Genomic DNA, 27,693 nt, shown 5'->3' on the forward strand with positions numbered 1-27,693 from the left:
TTCCTAAATCTCAAAAGCTTCATCCACACAAAACTCAACAAGAACTCTTGAGATAAGTTAGTATAAACCAATGCAAAAACATTATCATTCTCTACTGTAGAAAGTCACTAAAATTATTATTCAACATTGCATACTAAATGCCTCTGCATATTTAATACTCCTATCCTCAAATAGAATCATTAAACAAGCAAACATATGCAAACAATGCAAACATAACAGCAATCTGCCAAAACAGTATAGTCTGTAAAGAATGCAAGAATAACAATACTTCCCTAACTTCAAAAGTTATGAAAATTTACCATACTGTAGAAAATTTATCATATCTCATTTTTCAAAAACTTTCAGCATTTTATCACATTCTGAATTTTCTAGGGAATTTTCGCAACAGAGGTAAACTTTCTGTTTTCAAACAGCAACATGTAGACTTGTAAAATAAGCATAGTAAAGGCTATCAATTCCACTTTTATTGAAATAAAGATGCAAACCATTATTCTAAATAACAGCAAGAAAATCCTAACAAAATAAAATGACGCTCCAAGCAAAACACATATCATGTGATGAATGAAAACATACCTCCAAGTGAGGTTACCGATAATGTTGGAGACGAAAGAGGGGATGCCTTCCTCGGCATCCCCAAGCTTAGTTGCTTGGATGTTCCTTGAATATTTCCTTGGGGTGCCTTGCCAATCCCCAAGCATAGGTTCTTGTCACTCCTTATTCTCCTCATATCGATATCTCACCCAAAACATGAAAACTTAAATCACACAAAACTTAACGGAACTTTGTGAGATAGGTTAGTATGATAAAGAGCAAACCAATCCACTTTTGGTACTGCCAAAGACAAGATTCATAATTGTTATCATACAATACCTATTGTATCATATCATTTCTACAATTTATATTGAGCAATATAAGCCATAGAAACTAGAAAACAAGCAAACTATGCATTGAAAACAGAATCTATCAAAAACAGAATAGTCTATAGTAATCTGTACCCAAACCATACTTCTGCTACTCAAAACTTCTGAAAAATTAGGACAACCTGAGAAATTTGTATATTAATCTTCTGCAAAGAGAATCAACTCAATATCACTCTTCTGTTAAAAAGTAGAATTATTTTTGTGAGCGCAAAAGTTTATGTTTTTCAGCAAGATCAAAGCAACTATCACCCAACAAGATCCTAAAGGCTTTACTTGGCACTTTATTGAAACAAAAGCAATAAAAAATGATTACTACAGTAGCATAAGCATGTGAACACACAAAACAGTAGGTAAAAGTGTTGGGTTGTCTCCCAACAAGCGCTTTTTTTTAATGTCTTTTAGCTAGGCATGATGATTTCAATGAACAACCCACCAGGGCGCGCCAGGAGGCTCAGGCGCACCCTGGTGGGTTGTGCCCAGCTCGGGTGCCCCCGAACCACCTCTTTGCTCTATAAATACCCATATTCTAGAAACCCTAGGGGGAGCGACGAAATATTCATCCAGCCGTCGTAGAGTCCAGAACCACCAGATCCAATCTAGACACCATCTCGGATGGGGTTCACCACCTCCATTGGTGCCTCTCCGATGATGTGACGCCCGGGTAATTAAGCTACAGTGATCCTCCGCTAATGATGCCACGTCACCACAGTTACTGTTACTAATCTCGGGTTGATTCGAAACCATTTTAAAAATTCAAATTTAAATTAGTGTCAACAATAAAAGTTTTCAAAAGTTGAAACAAAAATGTTCGGTGGGTGCCGAATACTACAAGGGTAATTATAATAAAGCAAACACATTTTTATAAAATGCCTAAATGATTTAAAATGAAATAAAACAGAAAAGGTAGAATAAATAAAAAAAGTAAAAATAAAACAACAGAAACCCCCTACCCCGCTGGGCCAAGTGGCCCAGCTGGCCTCCGCCGCCCGAACGGGCCGGCCCAGCCGCCCCCCCCCCCCCGCACTGCCTTATCCCCCGGGCACCGAAACCCTAACCAACCCGACCGCACACCCCCCCCACTCCCCACGATCTCCACCCTCTCCTCCAGCGCCGCCAGGGGAGAGCCCCGCGCGCGACCTCCCCACCTCTCTCGCTCGCTGACTCGCCTCTCCCCCCGATCCAATCGGGCTCGGGCTCGACGCCCCGGTGCTGCCCCGCCGCCACACCGACGCCGCCCGTCCTCACCTCCTCCCCGACCAGCGACCCAGGGCAACGGCGCCCCTCACCGCACGCCCGACGCCGTGCCTCCCCGGATCCCGTCGCCGGAACCACGCCGCTCGCCTCTCCGTCATCGACGCGTCCCCGTCCTCCTCCCCGCCGGCCTGCGTCCCCTACGTCGCCGAACCGTCCCCGTCCTCCTCCCCGCCGAACCACATCGAGCCTCGCCGCTTGTTCCCCTGCAACGTGGGGTGAGGAAACCCCCTCCTTCTCTCTCTCCCCTCTCTGACCCCGCGCCCGTGGCGTCCTCGCCGGCGCTGTCTGCGCCCTTCCCGGACGCACCAGGGCTTTGCCCTCCTCCCGTCGTTGCTCGCGTTCGCCCTGCCTGAAGCCGTGCCCATCACCGCACGCACCGGCCTTCCCAGCTACGGTGCCCGCCTGCGCCTACCGCGGCCGGCCGGCCGAACGCCGTTGCCGCCGTGACCCTGCTCGGCCCCTCGCGCCGTCTCGCTCCCGCGCCCCAGCTCCCTTGCTGCTGCTCTCTCCGGCCACGGCCTCACCTAGTGCCTGTTGCCCCGCCGTGGCCTCGCCGCTGCCACGCCGGCGCCGCGCCGGCGTCCTCCCCTCACCGTGGCACTGACTGGCCGCGCCCAGTCCGGGCGCTCGCGCCCCCGCGTCCCCGGGTCCAGGCGCCCGTGCACCCACACCCGATAGCCCACCCGTTTAACCCCCTCTGCCATTGACAACTGGGCCCCATGCCCCCATTAAAAAAAAAGAATTAGAAAATTAATTAGAAAAATATTAATTAATTAATTAGATAATTAATTAACTTAATTAAACCGGTTAAATTAACCTAATGACTTAATTAAACTAATTAAACTTGCTCAGTTAGTCTAAGACAATGACGAACGGGCCCCACCTGTCAGTTTGACCGGTCAACAGTCACAGTTGACCGCTGATGTCATGCTGATGTCAGCATGCATTGTTCTGAATAATGTCGAATTAAATTAATTGAATAAATTCTAAAAATAATTTAAAACTTTAGAAAATCATATAAAATAAACCGTGGCTCGGATGGACAAAGTTTGTACATGAAAGTTGTTCAGAACGACGAGACGAATCCGGATACGCGGTCCGTTCGTCCGCCACACACCCCTAACCTATCGAACCCGCAACTTTCCCCTCCGGCTCCTCTGCCCGAAAACACGAAACACCGGGAATACTTTCCCGGGGTTTTCCCCCCTTCACCGGTATCACCTACTACCGTGTTAGGGCACACCGAACACCGCGTATTGCCTTGTTATATTTTGTGATGCTTTGTTTGCTCTGTATTCATTATTTCTTCCCCCTCTTCTCTCCGGTAGACTACGAGACCGACGCTGATGCCACCGAGTACGACTACGTCACCGACGACCCCTCCTTGTCTGAGCAACCAGGCAAGCCCCCCCCCCTTGATCACCAGATATCGCCTATTCTTCTCTATACTGCTTGCATTAGAGTAGTGTAGCATGTTACTGCTTTCTGTTGTACCTATTCTGATGCATAGCCTGACATTGATGCTACACCTGTTGATACCTTACCTGCAATCCTAAATGCTTAGTATAGGATGCTAGTTTATCATCATTGGCCCTACATTCTTGTCAGTCTGCCTTGCTATACTATCGGGCCGTGATCACCTGGGAGGTGATCACGGGTATATACTATACATACATACATACTATACAGATGGTGACTAAAGTCGGGTCAGCTCGAAGAGTACCCGCGAGTGATTCACGGATTGGGGGCTGAAAGGACCTTTGTCCCGACGGCCCTCTGTGTGGATCTTTGTGGCGGAGCGACAGGGCAGGTTGAGACCACCTAGGAGACAGGTGGGCCTGGCCCTGTTCGGCGTTCGCGGACACTTAACACGCTTAACGAGATCTTGGTATTTGATCTGAGTCTGGCTACGAGCCTATACGCACTAACCATCTACGTGGGAGTAGTTATGGGTATCCCGACGTCGTGGTATCAGCCGAAGCTCTTCAGACGTCAGCGACGGAGCGGCGCGCGCCGAATTGGACTGGAACGCCACTAGGCTAGGTCTGCTTTCGGCCGCCCACGCAACGTGCAGGTGTGCTCAGGGCGATGGGCCCAGACCCTTGCGCGCTTAGGTTTAGACCGGCATGCTGGCCTCTCTGTTTTGCCTAGGTGGGGCTGCGACGTGTTGATCTTCCGCGGCCGGGCATGACCCCGAAAAGTGTGTCCGGCCAAATGGGATCGAGCGTGTTGGGCTATGTGGTGCACCCCTGCAGGGAAGTTTAATCTATTCGAATAGCCGTGATCTTCGGTAACAGGACGACTTGGAGTTGTACCTTGACCTTATGACAACTAGAACCGGATACTTAATAAAACACACCCTTCCAAGTGCCAGATACAACCGGTGGTCGCTCTACCTCAGGGATATGAGGAGGGGATCGCCGGGTAGGATTATGCTATGAGATGTTACTTGGAGATGCTACTTGGAGGACTTCAATCTGCTCTCTTATACTTGATGCAAGACGAAGGTGACCAGAAGCGTAGTCTTCGACAGGATTAGTTATCCCCCTCTTATTCTGGCATTCTGCAGTTCAGTCCACGGATATGGCCTCCTTACACATATACCCATGCATATGTAGTGTAGTTCCTTGCTTGCGAGTACTTTGGATGAGTACTCACGGTTGCTTTCTCCCCCCTTTTTCCCCCTTTCCTTTTCCTGGTTGTCGCAACCAGATGCTGGAGTCCAGGAGCCAGACGCCACCGTCGACGACGACCCCTACTACACCGGAGGTGCCTACTACTACGTGCAGCCCGCTGACGACGACCTGGAGTAGTTAGGAGGATCCCAGGCAGGAGGCCTGCGCCTCTTTCGATCTGTATCCCAGTTGGTGCTAGCCTTCTTAAGGCAAACTTGTTTAACTTATGTCTGTACTCAGATATTGTTGCTTCCGCTGACTCGTCTATGATCGAGCACTTGTATTCGAGCCCTCGAGGCCCCTGGCTTGTATTATGATGCTTGTATGACTTATTTTATTTGTAGAGTTGTGTTGTGATATCTTCCCGTGAGTCCCTGATCTTGATCGTACACATTTGCGTGCATGATTAGTGTACGATTGAATCGGGGGCGTCACAAGTTGGTATCAGAGCCGACTGCCTGTAGGAATCCCCCTTCCAACTCCTTGGCCGAAGTCGAGTCTAGACATTGAAAAACTTTTACTAACATGGCTGTGTGGCCCATGGGCCCACGTCGCCATTGGGTGGTAGTAGGATCTTTTACTCCTCGACCTTTACTCTGGGACTCTGAACTCTCTTCTACTCGGGTTAAACGATTTCTACTAAAATCTGACTTTAGGTTCTCGAAAATACTTTCTTCCGGAGAGCCCCTTCAGTCCAGGTGATCGCCGACTGCACCAGAAGATTTCGAAGTTACTCGCCGAAACTCTCTTGAGACTTTGTGTCCGTTGCTTTTGCAATTCCCTACCATCGAAATATCCCTACGGATAAATACATACACTTGACGTTCTTACTTTTATTCCCAGTTGATCTTGTTATTACAAGATACCCCGAAATTCTCTCTATTGATCCGAGAATATCTTGTGCCTACTGTCTTGCAATTCCTTGTCACCTGAATACCCCTATGGATAATTCTCGCACTTGTCGAGTATCCGCTTATCCCCAGTTGTTCATGTGTTTCACAAAAGTCTTCAAAATAATATTCGATCTTCCGAAAATCCTCTGGAGCCTTTGGCTCTTGAAATTCTTGCTTGCTTGCATTATGGTTAATCCCATAAGTCTCGTAGTCTTATTGACATTCCTTGTCATTATCATTTTGAGTCTGTTGACTCAATATGTTTGCGAATACCGCAATCATCATTGATCCTTATAAATTACCTTTCCGGCTGAGCTGCCATTCTTTTAACTGGAATTGGTTCTCGACCAATCCAATTGTCGTTGATTGTACCCTAAGGCTATTCAACTTATCCATCCCTAATCAGAGCATTGCTTCTGATCCCTTGATTTGGGAATCATAATTCCTTTGCATTTGACAATTGGGTTAGTCAGTTGTTTCTATAATCTGATCTCCTTGCATTCTTCTTCCTCTAGTTGAGTACCGATACTCGTATCAGATCCTTTGTGGACCACCAAGTCCTTTGTTGGATTGTTATCCGACAGTGTCCTTCACATTTGATCACCTTGTGAGTTCTTCCCCTGATACATATTGCCTTTGTTAAGTTGTACCCTCTGCTTGGCCAACCATGCTCTGCTTTCGGGCTTGTGTTATTTACTCTTGAAACTTGTGGTATATGATTCTAAGAAGCCCCTATGGGTTGAACATATGCCTTCTCTAAACCGTGTGAACCCGAAAGATTTCACGGGTCATACTTATCTGGTATTGCACCAGGTAAAACTTTCAACAACTAATGTCATCTTCGAAATACGAGAGGTGAATGGAAGATTATGCATTGAGGAAGTGGGAGTCGACCTTGAACCTTGTGTTCATGCCCATGGACGCGATGTATATCCTATCATGGAAGCTTCTTGTAATAATAATTATTTCCTTGATAGCTAACATATGGTATCTATAAATTGATCCCTTACAACCGTGGTTCCGACCATGATTGTTCTTCTTTGAGTCCATTTCTCGGACAAGTTAAACAATTGTCTTCTAAGGATCAATACCCCAGTCCAACCTTTACTTTGATCTTCTGTCGAGTATTACCCCCCTGGTATCTCGAGATTATCATGGAACTGCCTAACTTTTTATGAGTTCTTCATCAAGTGCTACCTTCCCACCGATTCCAAATTTTTGTGGGCTCTGAGTTATTGAGCACTCAAAGACACCGATAACTGAACCGAGTCCGCTTTTCGGTTCAACAACTCTTCAGTAAGCTTCTATAAGTACGAGTTGGTACCCGATCACGCCATTCCTAGCCTGTTTGGCTATATCATTGTCGTGACGATTCTAACTGTGCTACCTGGTCCTTATTCTCGGAGCACCAATTTTCGACGATGAACTAACCTTATGTCGATCCTCATCGTCATATCATTTCGCCTTGAACAACAAGCTTGGTTTCGAGTTTGTGTCGTAACTGTGGTTCCAATAACCTCTTGCTCATCATTCCTTTGACTTGATGTCGTCGCTGATTGACTACATCTGCATGAAATCTCTCGACAATTGTGTCGTGATCATCATCAACCTTATGAGCTCTTCCAGGAATTCAATTGAATTCATGATGGGTAATACCATCCTTGCCCCTCGATGATTCCTGTTCTCATCGACCACTTTATTGCCTTTCGTTCAACACAACTTGTTTGTGTTTTGTGTAAACCTTGAGATCACTGCTACCCAGCAGTTGATCTTCCTTACCTCGGAAGTATTACCATCTCTTTTTGTCAAGGATGTGGTGAGAATTTCACCACCTCTTAATAATTCTTGATATCTTAATACTTCTTGCCATCTTCGTTCATTCCTTGGTCCCCGTATTGTTTTCAACCGGAATACCGACAATGGAGCTAAGACGTGTGAATTCAAAACTTCTAGAAACCCTATTGCTTTGAAGTGAATGGGCGATAGTTCATTCTAAGTCCTTCGCTAATTGAATCACCATTCTGACATTGGTCGTGCAACCCAACCCATATTTCGGGCGCACCTTTCAACCAATGTTTAATTGTGTATGTTTTCCTCGAGCATACTTCCCTATATCATTTGATCTGACAAATGTTATCTCCTTGTTCACTTAATGGTGGAAATCCATCTTTTGGGAATCTCGGTGAATTGCCGTTGAGTTCACCAGACACCTCCTTGTCCTCTCCTTGGGTTAATGATGAACTCTTGTTAACGGAAGTCACTTCATAGTTCATTTCCCGAGAATCTTTCAGTGTCATCCCGTCAATTGGTGTTGCACCTTTCTTCTCAGGCATCCTGAGCCTGAGGTATCCTGACATCAATCATACCTGAATCTCCGTCAGATATGATGGTTAGGACAACTTTCCAAGAGTTATGATGTTGATCCTTTGATGACCCGGTAACATGATGTCATGCCTAGCACCCCCCCCGGCTGGAGGACCTATCGTTATAGATACCTTTTCAGCAAGGTTATCCATTCGTCCATGAGGAAATTGTAAGACTTATTCTACAAGTTATCCCTGATGGATCCTTCATGTTTCCAAAGTTTGATCTTCACCTGAAGACCATGTCAATGCTACCTCGAAGCATGTCAATGGTACTCCGATTTTCAACAGGAACATTTGAAGCACGATGCTAAATTTTGTTTATCATTTATCCTAACACCGTTGTATGGGTAATATCATGAGATTCCTCCCCCCTTACCTAAATGGTTGTCTACTTTATATCCTGTCATGGATATCTTGCTCTGCTTGTCCTAGGGAAGGATATACCCTTGAATTATGCGTTTTAAACACATTTTCCTTTCCATTGTTCTGTTTAAACATAATAATCACTTTTCCTTTCCATTGGTTTGTTTAAACCTTCTTGTGATCTATATAATATAAGCAGTAATATTCCTGCTTATGTAAACACCTCGGTGTACCATCTTGCCTGGTGTAACCCTGTTACTATTGTTGATGACATTCCGGTAGTCATCGATGGACGAGAACTTTGCCTATTGGTCCGCCTCGTTCAACGAGCAGGAAAATAGTTCTCTTCGTCCCTCGCCCTTGGTATCGACGTAATCGCCGACATAATCGACAGGCTACCCCCCCTGACATGCCTTGCTTGCATGATCACGCAAGACGTCTCCGCCCTTCCTACTTCTAACCCACATGGTGGGCCCATAACCCACAGGTTCCACAGGATCGAAACCTGACTCTCCTGTACAACCCTGTTTCCAATGGTTATTCCTCACGCTTGGCTTCGTATTTAATTCATGGGCCACCTTCCTAGTGTTCTATTCTGGTATCAGACGCAATCCTTACTCTCGCTACTCTGAACCCCTTTCTCACCCTGGTTCAGACCTCGAGCAACTATCTATCCGCTTGGAACCTCTTATTGTACCTTCGTACCTTACTCTCGATGTATTTTATATGTTCAACTAGAGAGATACTCTTATGCTCATTCTTGGGTTAACCCCAGCTTGTTCCCTCATAAGCATTTTTGTCGTAGCCGAGCTGCCCTTATTGATTCGTTAGTACATTGGAGATCCTGAATAAAGGATGACGGCTCTATCATGATGACCTGGAGCAGAGAAATGAAGACTTCAACGTAATGGATCCACCTCTTCGAGAAGAGCAACCAAAGACGAGAAGATTCGTTAGAATTTCGTAACCAAATCCCTTCCCCCCTTATAACCGCTCCTAAATCTCGGGACGAGATTTCTTGTAGTGGAGGAGAATTGTGACGCCCGGGTAATTAAGCTACAGTGATCCTCCGCTAATGATGCCACGTCACCACAGTTACTGTTACTAATCTCGGGTTGATTCGAAACCGTTTTAAAAATTCAAATTTAAATTAGTGTCAACAATAAAAGTTTTCAAAAGTAGAAACAAAAATGTTCGGTGGGTGCCGAATACTACAAGGGTAATTATAATAAAGCAAACACATTTTTATAAAATGCCTAAATGATTTAAAATGAAATAAAACAGAAAAGGTAGAATAAATAAAAAAGTAAAAATAAAACAACAGAAACCCCCTACCCCGCTGGGCCAAGTGGCCCAGCTGGCCTCCGCCGCCCGAACGGGCCGGCCCAGCCGCCCCCCCCGCACTGCCTTATCCCCCGGGCACCGAAACCCTAACTAACCCGACCGCACCCCCCCACTCCCCACGATCTCCACCCTCTCCTCCAGCGCCGCCAGGGGAGAGCCCCGCGCGCGACCTCCCCACCTCTCTCGCTCGCTGACTCGCCTCTCCCCCGATCCAATCGGGCTCGGGCTCGACGCCCCGGTGCTGCCCCGCCGCCACACCGACGCCGCCCGTCCTCACCTCCTCCCCGACCAGCGACCCAGGGCAACGGCGCCCCTCACCGCACGCCCGACGCCGTGCCTCCCCGGATCCCGTCGCCGGAACCACGCCGCTCGCCTCTCCGTCATCGACGCGTCCCCGTCCTCCTCCCCGCCGGCCTGCGTCCCCTACGTCGCCGAACCGTCCCCGTCCTCCTCCCCGCCGAACCACATCGAGCCTCGCCGCTTGTTCCCCTGCAACGTGGGGTGAGGAAACCCCCTCCTTCTCTCTCTCCCCTCTCTGACCCCGCGCCCGTGGCGTCCTCGCCGGCGCTGTCTGCGCCCTTCCCGGACGCACCAGGGCTTTGCCCTCCTCCCGTCGTTGCTCGCGTTCGCCCTGCCTGAAGCCGTGCCCATCACCGCACGCACCGGCCTTCCCAGCTACGGTGCCCGCCTGCGCCTACCGCGGCCGGCCGGCCGAACGCCGTTGCCGCCGTGACCCTGCTCGGCCCCTCGCGCCGTCTCGCTCCCGCGCCCCAGCTCCCTTGCTGCTGCTCTCTCCGGCCACGGCCTCACCTAGTGCCTGTTGCCCCGCCGTGGCCTCGCCGCTGCCACGCCGGCGCCGCGCCGGCGTCCTCCCCTCACCGTGGCACTGACTGGCCGCGCCCAGTCCGGGCGCTCGCGCCCCCGCGTCCCCGGGTCCAGGCGCCCGTGCACCCACACCCGATAGCCCACCCGTTTAACCCCCTCTGCCATTGACAACTGGGCCCCATGCCCCCATTAAAAAAAAGAATTAGAAAATTAATTAGAAAAATATTAATTAATTAATTAGATAATTAATTAACTTAATTAAACCGGTTAAATTAACCTAATGACTTAATTAAACTAATTAAACTTGCTCAGTTAGTCTAAGACAATGACGAACGGGCCCCACCTGTCAGTTTGACCGGTCAACAGTCACAGTTGACCGCTGATGTCATGCTGATGTCAGCATGCACTGTTCTGAATAATGTCGAATTAAATTAATTGAATAAATTCTAAAAATAATTTAAAACTTTAGAAAATCATATAAAATAAACCGTGGCTTGGATGGACAAAGTTTGTACATGAAAGTTGTTCAGAACGACGAGACGAATCCGGATACGCGGTCCGTTCGTCCGCCACACACCCCTAACCTATCGAACCCGCAACTTTCCCCCTCCGGCTCCTCTGCCCGAAAACACGAAACACCGGGAATACTTTCCCGGGGGTTTTCCCCCCTTCACCGGTATCACCTACTACCGTGTTAGGGCACACCGAACACCGCGTATTGCCTTGTTATATTTTGTGATGCTTTGTTTGCTCTGTATTCATTATTTCTTCCCCCTCTTCTCTCCGGTAGACTACGAGACCGACGCTGATGCCACCGAGTACGACTACGTCACCGACGACCCCTCCTTGTCTGAGCAACCAGGCAAGCCCCCCCCCTTGATCACCAGATATCGCCTATTCTTCTCTATACTGCTTGCATTAGAGTAGTGTAGCATGTTACTGCTTTCTGTTGTACCTATTCTGATGCATAGCCTGACATTGATGCTACACCTGTTGATACCTTACCTGCAATCCTAAATGCTTAGTATAGGATGCTAGTTTATCATCATTGGCCCTACATTCTTGTCAATCTGCCTTGCTATACTATCGGGCCGTGATCACCTGGGAGGTGATCACGGGTATATACTATACATACATACATACTATACAGATGGTGACTAAAGTCGGGTCAGCTTGAAGAGTACCCGCGAGTGATTCACGGATTGGGGGCTGAAAGGACCTTTGTCCCGACGGCCCTCTGTGTGGATCTTTGTGGCGGAGCGACAGGGCAGGTTGAGACCACCTAGGAGACAGGTGGGCCTGGCCCTGTTCGGCGTTCGCGGATACTTAACACGCTTAACGAGATCTTGGTATTTGATCTGAGTTGGCTACGAGCCTATACGCACTAACCATCTACGCGGGAGTAGTTATGGGTATCCCGACGTCGTGGTATCAGCCGAAGCACTTCAGACGTCAGCGACGGAGCGGCGCGCGCCGAATTGGACTGGAACGCCACTAGGCTAGGTCTGCTTTCGGCCGCCCACGCAACGTGCAGGTGTGCTCAGGGCGATGGGCCCAGACCCCTGCGCGCTTAGGTTTAGACCGGCATGCTGGCCTCTCTGTTTTGCCTAGGTGGGGCTGCGACGTGTTGATCTTCCGCGGCCGGGCATGACCCAGGAAAGTGTGTCCGGCCAAATGGGATCGAGCGTGTTGGGTAAGTTGGTGCACCCCTGCAGGGAAGTTAATCTATTCGAATAGCCGTGATCTTCGGTAACAGGACGACTTGGAGTTGTACCTTGACCTTATGACAACTAGAACCGGATACTTAATAAAACACACCCTTCCAAGTGCCAGATACAACCGGTGGTCGCTCTACCTCAGGGATATGAGGAGGGGATCGCCGGGTAGGATTATGCTATGAGATGTTACTTGGAGATGCTACTTGGAGGACTTCAATCTGCTCTCTTATACTTGATGCAAGACGAAGGTGACCAGAAGCGTAGTCTTCGACAGGATTAGTTATCCCCCTCTTATTCTGGCATTCTGCAGTTCAGTCCACGGATATGGCCTCCTTACACATATACCCATGCATATGTAGTGTAGTTCCTTGCTTGCGAGTACTTTGGATGAGTACTCACGGTTGCTTTCTCCCCCCTTTTTCCCCCTTTCCTTTTCCTGGTTGTCGCAACCAGATGCTGGAGTCCAGGAGCCAGACGCCACCGTCGACGACGACCCCTACTACACCGGAGGTGCCTACTACTACGTGCTGCCCGTCGACGACGACCTGGAGTAGTTAGGAGGATCCCAGGCAGGAGGCCTGCGCCTCTTTCGATCTGTATCCCAGTTGGCGCTAGCCTTCTTAAGGCAAACTTGTTTAACTTATGTCTGTACTCAGATATTGTTGCTTCCGCTGACTCGTCTATGATCGAGCACTTGTATTCGAGCCCTCGAGGCCCCTGGCTTGTATTATGATGCTTGTATGACTTATTTTATTTGTAGAGTTGTGTTGTGATATCTTCCCGTGAGTCCCTGATCTTGATCGTACACATTTGCGTGCATGATTAGTGTACAATTGAATCGGGGGCGTCACAGATGATGTGTGAGTAGTTCTTTGTAGACCTTCGGGTCTGTAGTTAGTAGATAGATGGCTTCATCCCTCTCTCTATTGATTCTCAATACAATGGTCTCTTGCAGATCCATATGATTTAACTCTTTTTGTGGTGTGTTTGTTGGGATCTGATGAACTTCGAGTTTATGGTCAGTTATATCTTTTTATATCCATGAAAGTTATTTGAGTCTCTTTCATATCTTATATGCATGATTGCTTATAGCCTCGTATTTCTTCTCCGATATTTGGGTTTTGTTTGGCTAACTTGATCTTTTTATCTTGCAATGTGAAGAGGTGCTTTGTAGTGGGTTCGATCTTACGGTGCTTGATCCCAGTGACAGAAAGGGAAACGACACATATGTATCGTTGCTACTAAGGATAAAACTATGGGGTCTATCTCTACATAGATAGATTTTGTCTACATCATGTCATCGTTCTTATTGCATTACTCCGTTTCTCCATGAACTTAATACACTAGATGCTTGCTGGATAGCGGTCGATGTGTGGAGTAATAGTAGTAGATGTAGGCAAGAGTCGGTCTACTAATGTTGGACGTGATGCCTATATAATGATCATTGCCTGGATATCTTCATAATTATTTGAAGTTGTATCAATTGCCCAACAGTAATTTTTTTACCCACCGTTTGCTATTTTCCTCGAGAGAAGCCACTAGTGAAACCTATGGCCCCCGGGTCTTCTTTCTCATATATTTGCCTTTGCAATCTATTTTCCTTTGCTTTTATTTTCAGATCTACTAAACCAAAAACCAAAAAATACTTTGCTGCATTTTTTCCTTATTTATTTTATTTAGCGTTCGATCTATCAATTTACTACAAATTTATCTCACGTTCGTTTGCCACTTGAGGTGTCGTACCCCGAAAGGGATTGACAACCCCTTTAACACGTCGGGTTGCAAGGATTTGTTATCTGTGTGCAGGGGATGTTTACGTTGTGTTGCTTGGTTCTCCTACTGATTCAATAACCTTGGTTTCATATCTGAGGGAAATACCTACCGCCGTTGTGCTGCATCATCCCTTCCTCTTTGGGGAAATATCGACGTAGCTTCAAGCGACATCAAAAGGAATTTCTGGCGCCGTTGCCGGGGAGGATCTTCAACATATACCAGGTTCCTAATCAAAAATCTCATATCCTCGCAAATTACATTATTTGCCATTTGCCTCTCGTTTTCCTCTCCCCCACTTCACAAAAATTTGTTGTTTTATTCGCCTCTCTTTTCCGATCGCCTTTTTCTCGCCAGATTTGTTCTTTCCAATCATGAGTGATTTCGATATGGCACCAACAGATGATGGCCTAATGATGACCCACAAGTATAGGGGATCTATCGTAGTCCTTTCGATAAGTAAGAGTGTCGAACCCAACGAGGAGCAGAAGGAAATGATAAGCGGTTTCCAGCAAGGTATTCTCTACAAGTACTAAAATAAGTGGTAACAAATAGTTTTGGGATAAGATAATTTGTAACGAGCAACAAGTAACAAAAGTAAATAAGGTGCAGCAAGGTGGCCCAATCCTTTTTGTAGCACAGGACAAGCCTGGACAAACTCTTATAAGATGTAAAGCGCTCCCGAGGACATATGGGAATATCGTCAAGCTAGTTTTCATCACGTTCATATGATTTGCGTTCGGTACTTTGATAATTTGGTATGTGGGTGGACCGGTGCTTGGGTACTGTCCTTACTTGGACAAGCATCCCACTTATGATTAACCTCTATTGCAAGCATCCGCAAATACAACAAAAGTATTAAGGTAAACCTAATCATAGCATGAAACATATGGATCCAAATCAGGCCCTTACGAAGCAACGCATAAACTAGGGTTTAAGCTTCTGTCACTCTAGCAACCCATCATCTACTTATTACTCCTCAATGCCTTCCTCTAGGCCCAAATAATGGTGAAGTGTCATGTAGTCGACGTTCACATAACACCACTAGAGGAGAGACAACATACATCTCATCAAAATATCGAACGAATGCCAGATTCACATGACTACTAATAGCAAGACTTCTCCCATGTCCTCGGGAACAAAAGTAACTACTCACGAAGCATAAACATGTTCATAATCAGAGGGGTATTAGTATTCATATAGGATCTGAACATATGATCTTCCACCAATTAGACCAACTAGCATCAACTACAAGGAGTAATTAACACTACTAGCAACCTACTAGCACCAATCCTGGACATGGAGACAAGAATTGGATACAAGAGATGAACTAGGGTTTTGAGATGAGATGGTGCTGATGAAGATGTTGATGGAGATTGCCCTCTCCTGATGAGAGGAGCGTTGGTGATGACGATGGCGATGATTTCCCCCTCTGGGAGGGAAGTTTCTCCGACAGAACAGCTCCGCCAGAGCCCTAGATTGGTTCTGCCAAGGTTCCGCCTCGTGGCGGCAGAGTTTCGTCCGAGAAGATGGCTTATGATTTTTTTTCCATCGAAAGACTCCATATAGTAGACGATGGCCACCGGAGGGCCACCAGGGGGCCCACGAGGTAGGGGGGCGCGCCCCCCACCCTCGTGGGAAGGGTGTGTCCCCCTGGTGAAGTTCTTGCTCTCAATATTTTTTTATATTTGGAAAACATCTTCCGTGAAGTTTCAGGACTTTTGGAGCTGTGCAGAATAGGTCTCTAATGTTTGCTCCTTTTCCAGCCCAGAATCCCAGCTGCCGGCATTCTCCCTCTTTATGTAAACTTTGTAAAATAAGAGAGAATAGGCATAAGTATTGTAACATAATGTGTAATAACAGCCCATAATGCAATAAATATTGATATAAAAGCATGATGCAAAATGGACGTATCACCTAACTCCTAAAATTGGACGTACGGGCAATCTGGAAGCTAAAACGTTTATCTTGGGGCAAGGGAACGTTATGGGAAAAGATCGTATCCAAGAATTTTTCAATTATGTTGGGAATCTAAGACTTGATGATGCTCCTATACTTAAAACTACTAGATCTTATGCGGATGCTATTTCAGCACTAGTTCTGAAACTTGAAAGTAAATTTATTCGTACCTATCCTACTTTGCATAGATTTTTTTTAGCTTCCCGTTATAAAGAGTCCTAGGGCTAAAAAGTTGGCTACCCTTGTCCTTATGAATGAATTTGATTACATAATACGAGAAGCTAGGGAAATCTTTGACTTTTATGGTATGAATCATGAAAAACCTGTGATAGATGAAATTCTTTACAATAGCGACTATGATTTAATACATTTTCTTGGGGATAATAAAATATTTGATGAGAATCTCAAAAAGGAAGTCCATGTTCTAGATATAATCCAACAAGTTTTCAATAATGTTAATCAACATTACTCTTGGATTGTTGCGGGAAATCAAGGAGGTTATGATGAACATCAACTTAGGAACGCTAAGGTTACTATGGATAATATGTTTTATGTTGTGTTTAAAAAACCCCATGATGAAAACACCTCTAAGAAAGTTAAGAACAAGGATGACAAAACTTAGATCCTTGCTTTATGCCTAGCTAAGGGCGTAAAACTATAGCGCTTGTTGGGAGGCAACCCAATGAATAAATTTTATTTTTGCTTTTTGCTTTCTGTTCTTGAGTGTTAGAACAATTATGCTACTATTATGATTGTGTTTTTTATGTTTTAATTAGTGTTTCTGCCAAGTAAACCCTTTAGGATCTTCTGGGGCGATAGTTGTTTGATCTTGCTGAAAGAAAAAAACAAAAAAAATTATGCTCATGAAATTAATTTTCATTTTTTACCAGAGAGCTATAAAATACCCATTCCACTTGCAGTAGATCAATATACAAATTTCTCAGGTCGTCCTAATTTTTCAGAATTTTTGGAGTTATAGAAGTATTCGAAATAGTCAGATTGCTACAGACTATTCGGTTTTGACATATTCTGTTTTCTTTGTGTTGTGTGCTTATTTTGATGGCTCTATGGTTTTTTTTGATGAGTTTTTGCCATAGAAAAGTTGGAATACAGTAGATGTAATACAAAAAAAATATGAATTGGTTTGTTACAGTAATTATAGTAGTGGTTTGCTTTCTTATACTAACGGATCTCACGAAGGTTTTGTTGAGTTTTGTGTGATTGAAGTTTTCAAGTTTTGGGTTATCTTACGATGGATAAAGGAAGGACAGAAGAGCCTAAGCTTGGGGATGCCCGGGAATCCTAAGCTATTATCCAAAATAAGCGACCAACTAAGCTTGGGGCTGCCCCTGAGTGGCATCCCCGCTTTCTTCCAACGACCATCGGTATTTTACTCGAAACTATATTTTTATTCATCACATGATATGTGTTTTTCTTGGAGCGTCTTGTATGATATGAGTCTTTGCTTGTTTTATTTTGTGTTTTAAGTCATCATTCCTTGCTGGACACACCTATTTGAGAGAGCCAAAATTATGTCATGACTTGTTAGAATTACTCTCTATGCTTCACATAAATTTTTATAAGCTATGGACTTGCACTAGTGCTTCACTTAAATCTTTTTTAGCATGGTGTGCTTTAGTATTTTTGAAGAAATGCTCTCTTGCTTCACTTAGATTTATTTGAGAGGTAGTAAAAATTTTCAAAAAATTCTCTCTTGCTTCACTTAAATTAATTTGAGAGAAAGAAAAATTTATTATTCTCATGATCTTCACTTATATTTGTTGGAGATTGTCAAAAGCAACACATGAAAATTAGTCCCAAAGTGATAGATATCGTAGAAGGATATAACAAAAACTTTCATGAAGATCATTGGACAAAATAAACTTGATTCTTAGTAATCGTTTTGAGATATGATGATGATGTGATATGTGAGTTACGTTGGTGAGTAATTAAGCTTTAGTAAGAATATTGGTGTTAAGGTTTGTGATTCCCTATGCAAGTACAAAAGTCAATAGTCATGCAATGAAATTAGATCCTACCTGTGGTGCCTTATTCGGTGTTATTTGTGCTTAATGCTTGCTTATGAGATTATTTGTTTCTTGGTTGGCCGCTTCTCAATATTTTGCTAGCCTTCATTTTGCACTAAGTATGATATCTACTTGTCCATCCAAAATCCTTAAACCAGTTTTGCCACATGAGTCCACTATATCTACCTATACGCGGTATTACTTTGCCGTTCTAAGCAAATTTGCATGTACCATCTCTAATTTTCAAAACAAACTTCTCTTTTGTGTGTTTGTTACGCTCGCGGAGCGGTGAGGGTGGCTAATATTTTCCATGCTAGATGTGTTATTCTCAAGATGAGGGTTTATTCACTTGTCATTGCACCAGAGTAAGGCAAAGGTATTAGGGATGCCCAGTCCCGAAATGCAAAAAATTAAATTTACTTTATGATTTCAAATAATAAATTCATTAGAAAGTGTTGGTATGGAGGGCACCCGTGGATACGGTTAGCCATGGAAAGTGAAAGTATGGTCAAAAAAGGAATAAACTTTATTTTCTGTTTGGGAACCGCCTCTCATATATCTAGCATGGAAAGTGTTGGGAACTCTAAGTCATTTTCGTTGGTGGGATGGATACACCTCCCAAAATGTTTTTATCTCTAACTTTTTCACTTTGAGCTCTCACACCTCTACAAATCCCTACTTCGCTCTGCGAAGGGCCTTTCTTTTACTTTATGCAATTTTTATTTTGAGTCTCCATCTTCTCTTATAAAAGCACCAACTAGGAGGCAATATGATCGTACTTAACTATTGGGTGTAGCTAATATTCGAGTGTGTTTCATGAATGGATCAATGTTTGAGCATGATGTGCTAGGGATAACTTATTTTATTGTTGATATTTTGAAAGACATGGTTGCTTGTTGATATGCTTGAGTATCTAAATTATCATGTCAAAACTAGACTATTGCTTTGAACAACTAAAAGTACAAATGTCCATGCTATAAAGAAAATAATATGATATGACATGATAGGCAGCATTCCACATCAAAAATTCTGTTTTTAACACTTACCTACTCGAGGACGAGTAGGAGTTAAGCTTGGGGATGCTGATACGTCTCCGACATATCTATAATATTTGATTGTTCCATGTTGTTATATTATCAATCTTGGATGTTTTACAATCATTTTATAGTCATCTTATATCATTTTTTGGTACTAACCTATTGACGTAGTGCCAAGTGCCTGTTGCTGTTTTTCCCATGTTTTTACATCACAAAAAATCAATATCAGACGGAGTCCAAATGCCCCGAAACTTTACGAAGAATTTTTATGGGCCATAAGAAACACAACGGGCCATGGCTGCGCTTGGGGGTGCCTCAAGGGGGGGGGGCACAACCCACCAGGGCTCGCTAGGAGGCCCAGGCGCGCTCTGGTGGGTTGTGCCCACCTCGGGTGCCCTCGGACTGCCTCTTTGCTCTATAAATACCCCCAATATTCCAGAAACCCTAGGGGAGCAACGAAATATTCATCCAGCCGCCGCAGAGTCCAAAACTACCAGATCCAATCTAGACACCATCTCGGATGGGGTTCACCACCTCCATCGGTGCCTCTCCGATGATGCGTGAGTAGTTCTTTGTAGACCTTTGGGTCCGTAGTTAGTAGCTAGATGGCTTCATCTCTCTCTCTCTTGATTCCCAATACAATGGTCTCTTGGAGATCCATATGATGTAACTCTTTTTGGGGTGTGTTTGTTGGGATCTGATGAACTTCGAGTTTATGATCAGTTATATCTTTTTATATCCATGAAAGTTATTTGAGTTTCTTTGATCTCTTATATGCATGATTGCTTATAGCCTCATATTTCTTCTCCTATATTTGGGTTTTCTATGGCCAACTTGATCTATTTATCTTGCAATGGGAAGAGGTGCTTTGTAGTGGGTTCGATCTTATGGTGCTTGATCCCAGTGACAGAAAGAGAAACGACACGTATGTATTGTTGCTACTAAGGATAAAACGATGGGGGTCTATCTCTACATAGATAGATCTTGTCTACATCATGTCATCGTTCTTATTGCATTACTCCATTTCTCCATGAACTTAATACACTAGATGCATGCTGGATAGCGGTCGATGTGTGGAGTAATAGTAGTAGATGCAGGCAGGAGTGTGTCTACTAATCTTGGACGTGATGCCTATATAATGATCATTGCCTGGATATCGTCATAATTATTTGAAGTTCTATCAATTGCCCAACAGTTATTTATTTACCCACCGTTTGGTATTTTTCTCGAGGGAACCCACTAGTGAAACCTACGACCCCCGGGTCTTCTTTCTCATATATTTGCCTTTGCGATCTATTTTCCTTTGCTTTTATTTTCTGATCTACTAAACCAAAAACTCAAAAATACGTTGCTGCATTTTTTCCTTATTTATTTTATATAGCGCTCGATCTATCAATTTACTACAAATTTATCTCACGTCCGTTTGCCACTTGTTTGCCACTTGCAAGGATTTGTTATCTGTATGCAAGGGCAGTTTAGATTGTGTTGCTTGGTTCTCCTACAGGTTCGATAACCTTGGTTTCATATCTGAGGGAAATACCTACCACCGTTGTGCTGCATCATCTCTTCCTCTTTGGGGAAATATCGACGTAGCTTCAAGCGACATCAAAAGGAATTTTCGGCGCCGTTGCCGGGGAGGATCTTCAACATATACCATGTTCCTAATCACAAATCTCATCTCCCACTAAGCTTGGTGATGCCGCCGAACGGCATCCCCTCTTTCTTCCAACAACAATCGGTATTTTACTCGAAACTATATTTTTATTCGTCACATGATATGTGTTTTGCTTGGAGCGTCTTGTATGATATGAGTCTTTGCTTGTTATTTTGTGTTTTAAGTCATCATTCTTTGCTGGGCACACCTATTTGAGAGATCCAAAATTATGTCATGACTTGTTAGAATTGCTCTCTATGCTTCACTTAAATTTTTATGAGCTATGGACTTGCTCTAGTGCTTCACTTAAATCTTTTTGAGCACGGTGTGCTTTAGTATTTTTGAAGAAATGCTCTCTTGCTTCACTTAGATTTATTTGAGAGTTAGTAAAATTTTCAAGAAATTCTCTCTTGCTTCACTTAAATTAATCTGAGAGAAAGAAAAATTTATTATGCTCATGATCTTCACTTATATTTTTTGGATCTTGTCAAAAGCAACACATGAAAATTAGTCCCAAAGTGATAGATATCCTAGAAGGATATAACAAAAACTTTCATGAAGATCATTGGACAAAATAAACTTGATTCTTAGTAATCGTTTTGAGATATGATGATGATGTGATATGTGAGTTATGTTGCTGAGTAATTATGCTTTAGTAAGAATATTGGTGTTAAGGTTTGTGATTCCCTATGCAAGTACGAAAGTTAATAGTCATGCAATGAAATTACATCCTACTTGTGGTGCTTTATTCGGTGTTATTTGTGCTTAATGCTTGCTTATGAGATTATTTGTTTCTTGGTTGGTCGCTTCTCAATCTTTTGCTAGCCTTCATTTTGCACTAAGTATGATCTCTACTTGTGCATCCAAAATCCTTAAACCAGTTTTGCCACATGAGTCCACTATATCTACCTATATGCGGTATTCTTTTGTCGTTCTATAACATCCCGATTCTCGGAATGTTTAAGAATTTTTTTAAAAATCAGGACGAGAAAATTTCGTTTGTTTTATTTGTTAACAAAGCTTAAATTGACCTCTTATAAATTTGGAGGATTTAATTTGCACTAATGTGAACCTAAATTAAATTTGAATTTTATTGTTCTCTTTTGGCCGTATAATTTTCTCTTGTCTTTGGCATATTAAATTATGCGCATTTGTATTTTTGGAAGTTCTTTTGATTGTTGTTTGATCTTCTATTCCTTTTCTAGATTTTTCTTTTAGAAAAATCTAATTCTTTTCTTCTATAATTTTCTCATAGGAAAATCAATTCATTTTCTTTCCTCCACTCTCGGCGAAATTCCTTGCCCTGTACCTCCTCTCTCTTCTCTGGTTGCAACTCACATTTTTTCTCTCCAAGTGAATGGGTCTCCAATCTAGTTTTTTCCTTCTGAAATTCTTTTCCCACCTGGGCCTTTAGCCTATTTAGCCCATTTACATCACCTCGCTGAACCTTGCTTCTCACGTACTCATCATGAGAAACACCATACTCTAGAGAAACGTACAGAGGAGAAACTGAAGAGTCATGAATGCTTCCTCCTTTAATTCTCTATGTCCCTTGGCCTAATTTTCTCTCATTGGTCCATCTTCCACCGAGAGCTCCACAGCCCTTCATCTCCTTCCACACGCACGCACACGTTCATGCAAACCTACAGAAAACCAAACGCTACAGTCATGACTGGTGACATTCCATAACTCCCATAAAATTTCAATCGTTTCAAGTTATGAAGATATGAGGGCCTGCCTCCCGACCTTCTCTCCCATTCCCTTCAGTGCTCCTGCCTTCTCCCTTCCCCGTTCTCCCAAGAACTCTCCTCGAACTACTGCTGTCCATGGACGCCGGTGCTTGTTCCCGATGACTTCAAGCATCTCCATCCATGCCCTTACACCAGAAGGTTCCCCTCGACGTGGTGAATCCATTCAGGAAAGAAGGAACGCATTCCGTCGACCACACGCAAAGAATTTGACATGTGCGTGTACACTGTTTGTCAAGTTCACCACATCATTCCATCCAACTCGGCGAGTCTCTATCCAATTCCTCATGCACACCTTCTCAACATCACTCGTAGTATCTCCTAGACATCATTATTCAACCTATCTCTATTGTTACTCACGCCGATGCATGAGCGGATGTCGTCAACATGTCCGCGTACTTTTTAGTCCCTTGAATGATCTTGTGTTCAACACATGAGTTGTTTCCCATGTCCTTGGTAACCCTGTGGTAGAGTTAGATTACTTGTTTGGTAATCATGTTTAGTGTTGATTTAATTATAGCCGTTTGGCCTAAATCCGATAGTGTTTTGAGTTTGATAACTTTTCTTGTTAGTTTAATATATTTTTTCTGTCTCGTCATACCTAGGAGTCATCTTGAGTTATATTATAATTTTAGGAGTGTCTTGTGTTTACTCAATTAAGTTGAATGTGTGTTTTATTTTATTAAGTATAGTTTTGTATGGTTTCTTGTAGATAACTTCGTGCAGCATGTAGTAGTGAGATACACCTTTGTGTTAGTTCTTATGTATTACTACCATGTGTAGTGGTTGATCGGTCAACTTTTCTTGTTAGTATGCCATTTTTTATGTTCGTGATATGCCTACAAGTGTATGTTATTCATCTTATAATTTTAGTGCAACGTAGGACTTGTTAGATTTATTTCTTTCACCGATTATAGTTATTCAAAAATTGTTCCACATGTTATTTCAGATAGATATTTTTCTTCTTCTGGCACATAGTTAAGATATGCATATGTACATGTTTTTGCAAATTATTACCATGTGTAGGTTTATGTAGAATTATTGTAACCTTTGTGTGATTATGCAATACCTAATGTCTTGATTATTTTCATTTTTGTTTGGGAATGAGGATATCTTATATATTGATTACATATTCATTTTCATCGATGTTCCATGTTTGGTTGATTGGTTTGAAATCATGCCATGTCTACAATAGGTGTTTATACATTTTTAGTACGTGTTATTGCATAATATTCCTTATGCAAGATAGAAAATGAAATGCCTTATTGTTTGGATATGAGTACATTGTAGCTCATAGCATAGAATATTATTGGCTAGTTGTTCCTTTTATTTTATAAATGTGTGTTATACAAGATTGCATGGATAGATGCTTCATGAAATCATTTAGTTTTGTATTACTATATATAATTTATTCTTGTGAAATAGAATTTAGTTTATATCATCTTGCTAACTATCATGTGTCCATTTACATTTGTTTATTACCATGCCATGTTAGGACTTGCTCAATGTCCAATGCATGTTTTGATTGTATGTGTTATATGATTGCTACTTTATATTGTATGACCAATCATATGCTTAATATTTGCTTGGTCGAGGTACATATTACTAGTTTATGATCTCATATATTTTAATTAAGCAGGATTCCTTCTTGCTTCAATTAGTGCCATGATGTTGTGATTGTATAACTAGACTACATAGTGTGCGCGCGTGTGTGTGGGTATGTGTGTGTGTACCAATTCATGTATTAGAAGATCATGACTAGTGATGCATTTTATGTACTTGCAATTGTAGGTTGTGCCAGATAGAAATACATGGCATCTTGTTATTCCTGCTTCTATAATACATGTTGATTTGGTTGATGAGATGATCTAGTTGTTTACTTTCCCACATGCTTAGTATGCTTCCATGTGCTTATTTATCATAACTAGCATGGTATAGTGTTGTATGCTAACATCGTGTTTTCTCTTTAGGTTAGTTATTATCAACTAGGTAATCCCGCAGTTAGGAGTTGTATTCTATTAATAGCATATTGTAGCATCTTGTGTGATGCTTTGCATCATGTTTGATTTATTTTACTATTACATTTGTGATATGCTTAAGCCAATGGATCAAGTCATGCTAGTGATTTGTCTTGTCTTATTATGTTCCGTATGCTATAGTTGAGTATTTAGACCCTTGTGTTTCTTATAGATGTTTAACTTAGTCTCATTTTAGTATTATGAATGTTTTAATACTTGTTGCTATGACTTATCACATGCTTGGGATGAGCCATGTGTCATGTTAGTAGAGTTGTACTTTGATCACACACTAAGTGTGTGTATCATACCTTGTTATTGTAAGCATGTGGTGATAATAGTACTGCTAGTGATTATTAGTATTAGTTGTTATTTAGTAGTAAGACCATGTCCTTGTTTAGTATCTTATCATGATCACTTGTATGTGTGATGCTTGTGTTATTTGTTTAGACCTCCAGTGATTCTATACTCACATGCCTTGTGTGAGATCTATGTTATTATTAAATTGTTTAATTATTTTCTACCTTAGTATTGGTTTGTCTTCATTTATAGAAAGGTTGCTAATAGTTTTTATGATTTATGTTTAGTCTTTGATTGTTGTTAACCATTATAAGTATTTGGATTCATCCAAATATTTATTCTCGGTTGATTGTTACTCTTAATCATATCATGCCTAGGATAGATGTGCATCCATTTGTTCTATGTGTTGTATAGTATCTTGTTAATTGTTTGGCAAATGAATTTGTTTGATATAATGGAGTTGATCCTATTCCATTTTAATGTTGTTTTAGGGCTAGACCTAGATCATTTGAACTCATGTTGTTGAATTATGTTTGATTGCTTAACTAGTATGGTTTGTAATGTTTGTTTGTTTGGAATTATTATATAGTTGATGTATATGTTTGGCTGTTATTGTCCATTATAAATATTTAGATTCTATGTAAATATTTGTTTGTGGTTAACTTTCTTTTCCTTTATCATACCATGTTGTGATTGTTTAGTTATAATGCTTAGGTTGGTTCAATCTCATGTGTGTTGATGCGTGTGCGTATGTTATATAGTAATTTCTTTTATAGATAGTCAAGTTGTGTAATAGGAACTGCTCGTGGTCAATAGCATAGTTCGTATTAGAATGTTAGACTTGTGGGGAAGCCTTGATTATCCATCATCAACCTAAACCCCGTCAATTCATTGAGTCCTCTACTTACCTTCCAATCAATCTATCTCCTTTTGGAATCTCCATCTGATCAATATCTTGCTATCCATCCACCCTTAATTTGTTTTGGATGTTATTTGGAATACTTTTGTTTTAGTATTTATTATTTGTCATTTGCTATCGTTACAACGAGTAGGTAGAGACGACGGTGTTGGACATGGACATAATCAGGTTACCGAAGAAGGACTCTACAACGAAGGCATGCCTCCTTCCTTGATCATACTTATCCTATGTTTTACAAAATTGTATTGTGTTTTATGGTTATTATATGCATGCTTTTTAATCTTGTAGCTAGTGTGTCAATTGACACATTACCTTGATTCGCTTGTCGCCTAATCACTTGACACCTGAGTAGAATTATAGTATTCCGGTAGAGTAGTAATGCTTAGCCATGCTTATTACCCTATAGGTCCTTCATTAAGACCTCTCGGTCATTGACAGTTGAAACTTATCGCTGAGCTAGGCTGGTTGGCCCTTGTTGATCTCCTCTACTCTCTTCTACTCTGGGTGAAACTTACCATCTGAATACTGGCGCGGGCGACAGCTGAATCAAGGATTGAAGGAGCGATTGGCTGCCCTTCACAGGTTGAAGGGGCAATCAATCGTCCGTGCCGCATGAGGCCTAATAAGTCTTGGATTTGAAGACTGTGATAATAGTACAGCCACATGCTATATGGGCACTGGCTTGGTTAATTATTTAGTTCACTCTTATTGTCATCATCGCCGTACCGCAGATGGGATAGCTGCCTTGCGAGGAGTATCCTCGGCACAAAAGGGGGCCCGGACTATGAACTACGGTTACTTCTGTGTTGAAACCTAGTGGGCTTGGCACAATAAGTTTGGTCTAATGAAAGACCTCATCACAATCTCCCTGCCGGTATACCAAATGGTGTACTACGCTAGCGACGGCTAGTGGCAACAAGTCGGGATTGTGTCGTGTGGGTAAAGTGTACAATCTCTGCAGAGTGTAAAACTATTCGAATAGCCATGTCCACGGTCAAGGACATCACATGAATCTTTCTCGACGTACAGGACCTGTCTTGCTTATTCCCTCTTTGCCCCTATTCTTGAAACCTATGAAAGACGTGAGTTGATCGAGGATCCTCACTTGATGAAAGTTATTCTGGAGATAAAACATGTTTTCATCTAAAACTGCTTTTATCCAACTACTCTATTTGTCAAACAAAATTAGCTTTACGCAAATGAGCCATACAGCCTTCCTTTGAAGCCACATGTAGCTATTAGGTCCTTCCCCGTGGGAGGCATGTTGAGTACGTAATGTACTCATGGCAATAATTTTGTTGACAACAGAGTTCCATGAAGACGAAGGTGATGACTATGACTACTATGGCGATCTGTAGGAGTAAGGTCACATGGACTACATCGACTGCCTGTGGCTGAGATGGAGTCACTATGCATTTTACTTTCCACTGTTTTCTGATTGTAAATGTCATGAGTCATCTCACTAGGTATGTCTTGTGACAATTATACTACATTTAATGCTTTTACATATTCTGCAATGATACCATTTCATTGTGTTGTCAACAATGATCCTGGGGTTGACAATTAAACACAGGAGGATCTGGAAGATAATTCCGGGTTCTCACAGAAGTGGTAACAGAGCCGATGTCGACCTAGTCGCATGGCCTTAGTTAGAAATGGAAAGCCTTATGGACTACTTTTATAACAAAACTATTTTGTAAAGGATCATTCTCATACACTTCTCCTTCACTATTGCTATTGTCATCTCATCTTATTCATTTGAAATTTAAACTCTACTTCGCTACCATCTTCTTTATAGTATGAAACCCTTTTGCCCACCCAAGGTGTTGAAAAATCATAAGTTTCTCAAGACTTGCCATGAACTTCAATCTTCAAACCCTGAAGCTCTGAGTAGCAACATTTTTCC

Source organism: Triticum aestivum, chromosome 3A (assembly GCF_018294505.1).
Source record: "Triticum aestivum cultivar Chinese Spring chromosome 3A, IWGSC CS RefSeq v2.1, whole genome shotgun sequence".
NCBI lineage: Eukaryota > Viridiplantae > Streptophyta > Magnoliopsida > Poales > Poaceae > Triticum > Triticum aestivum.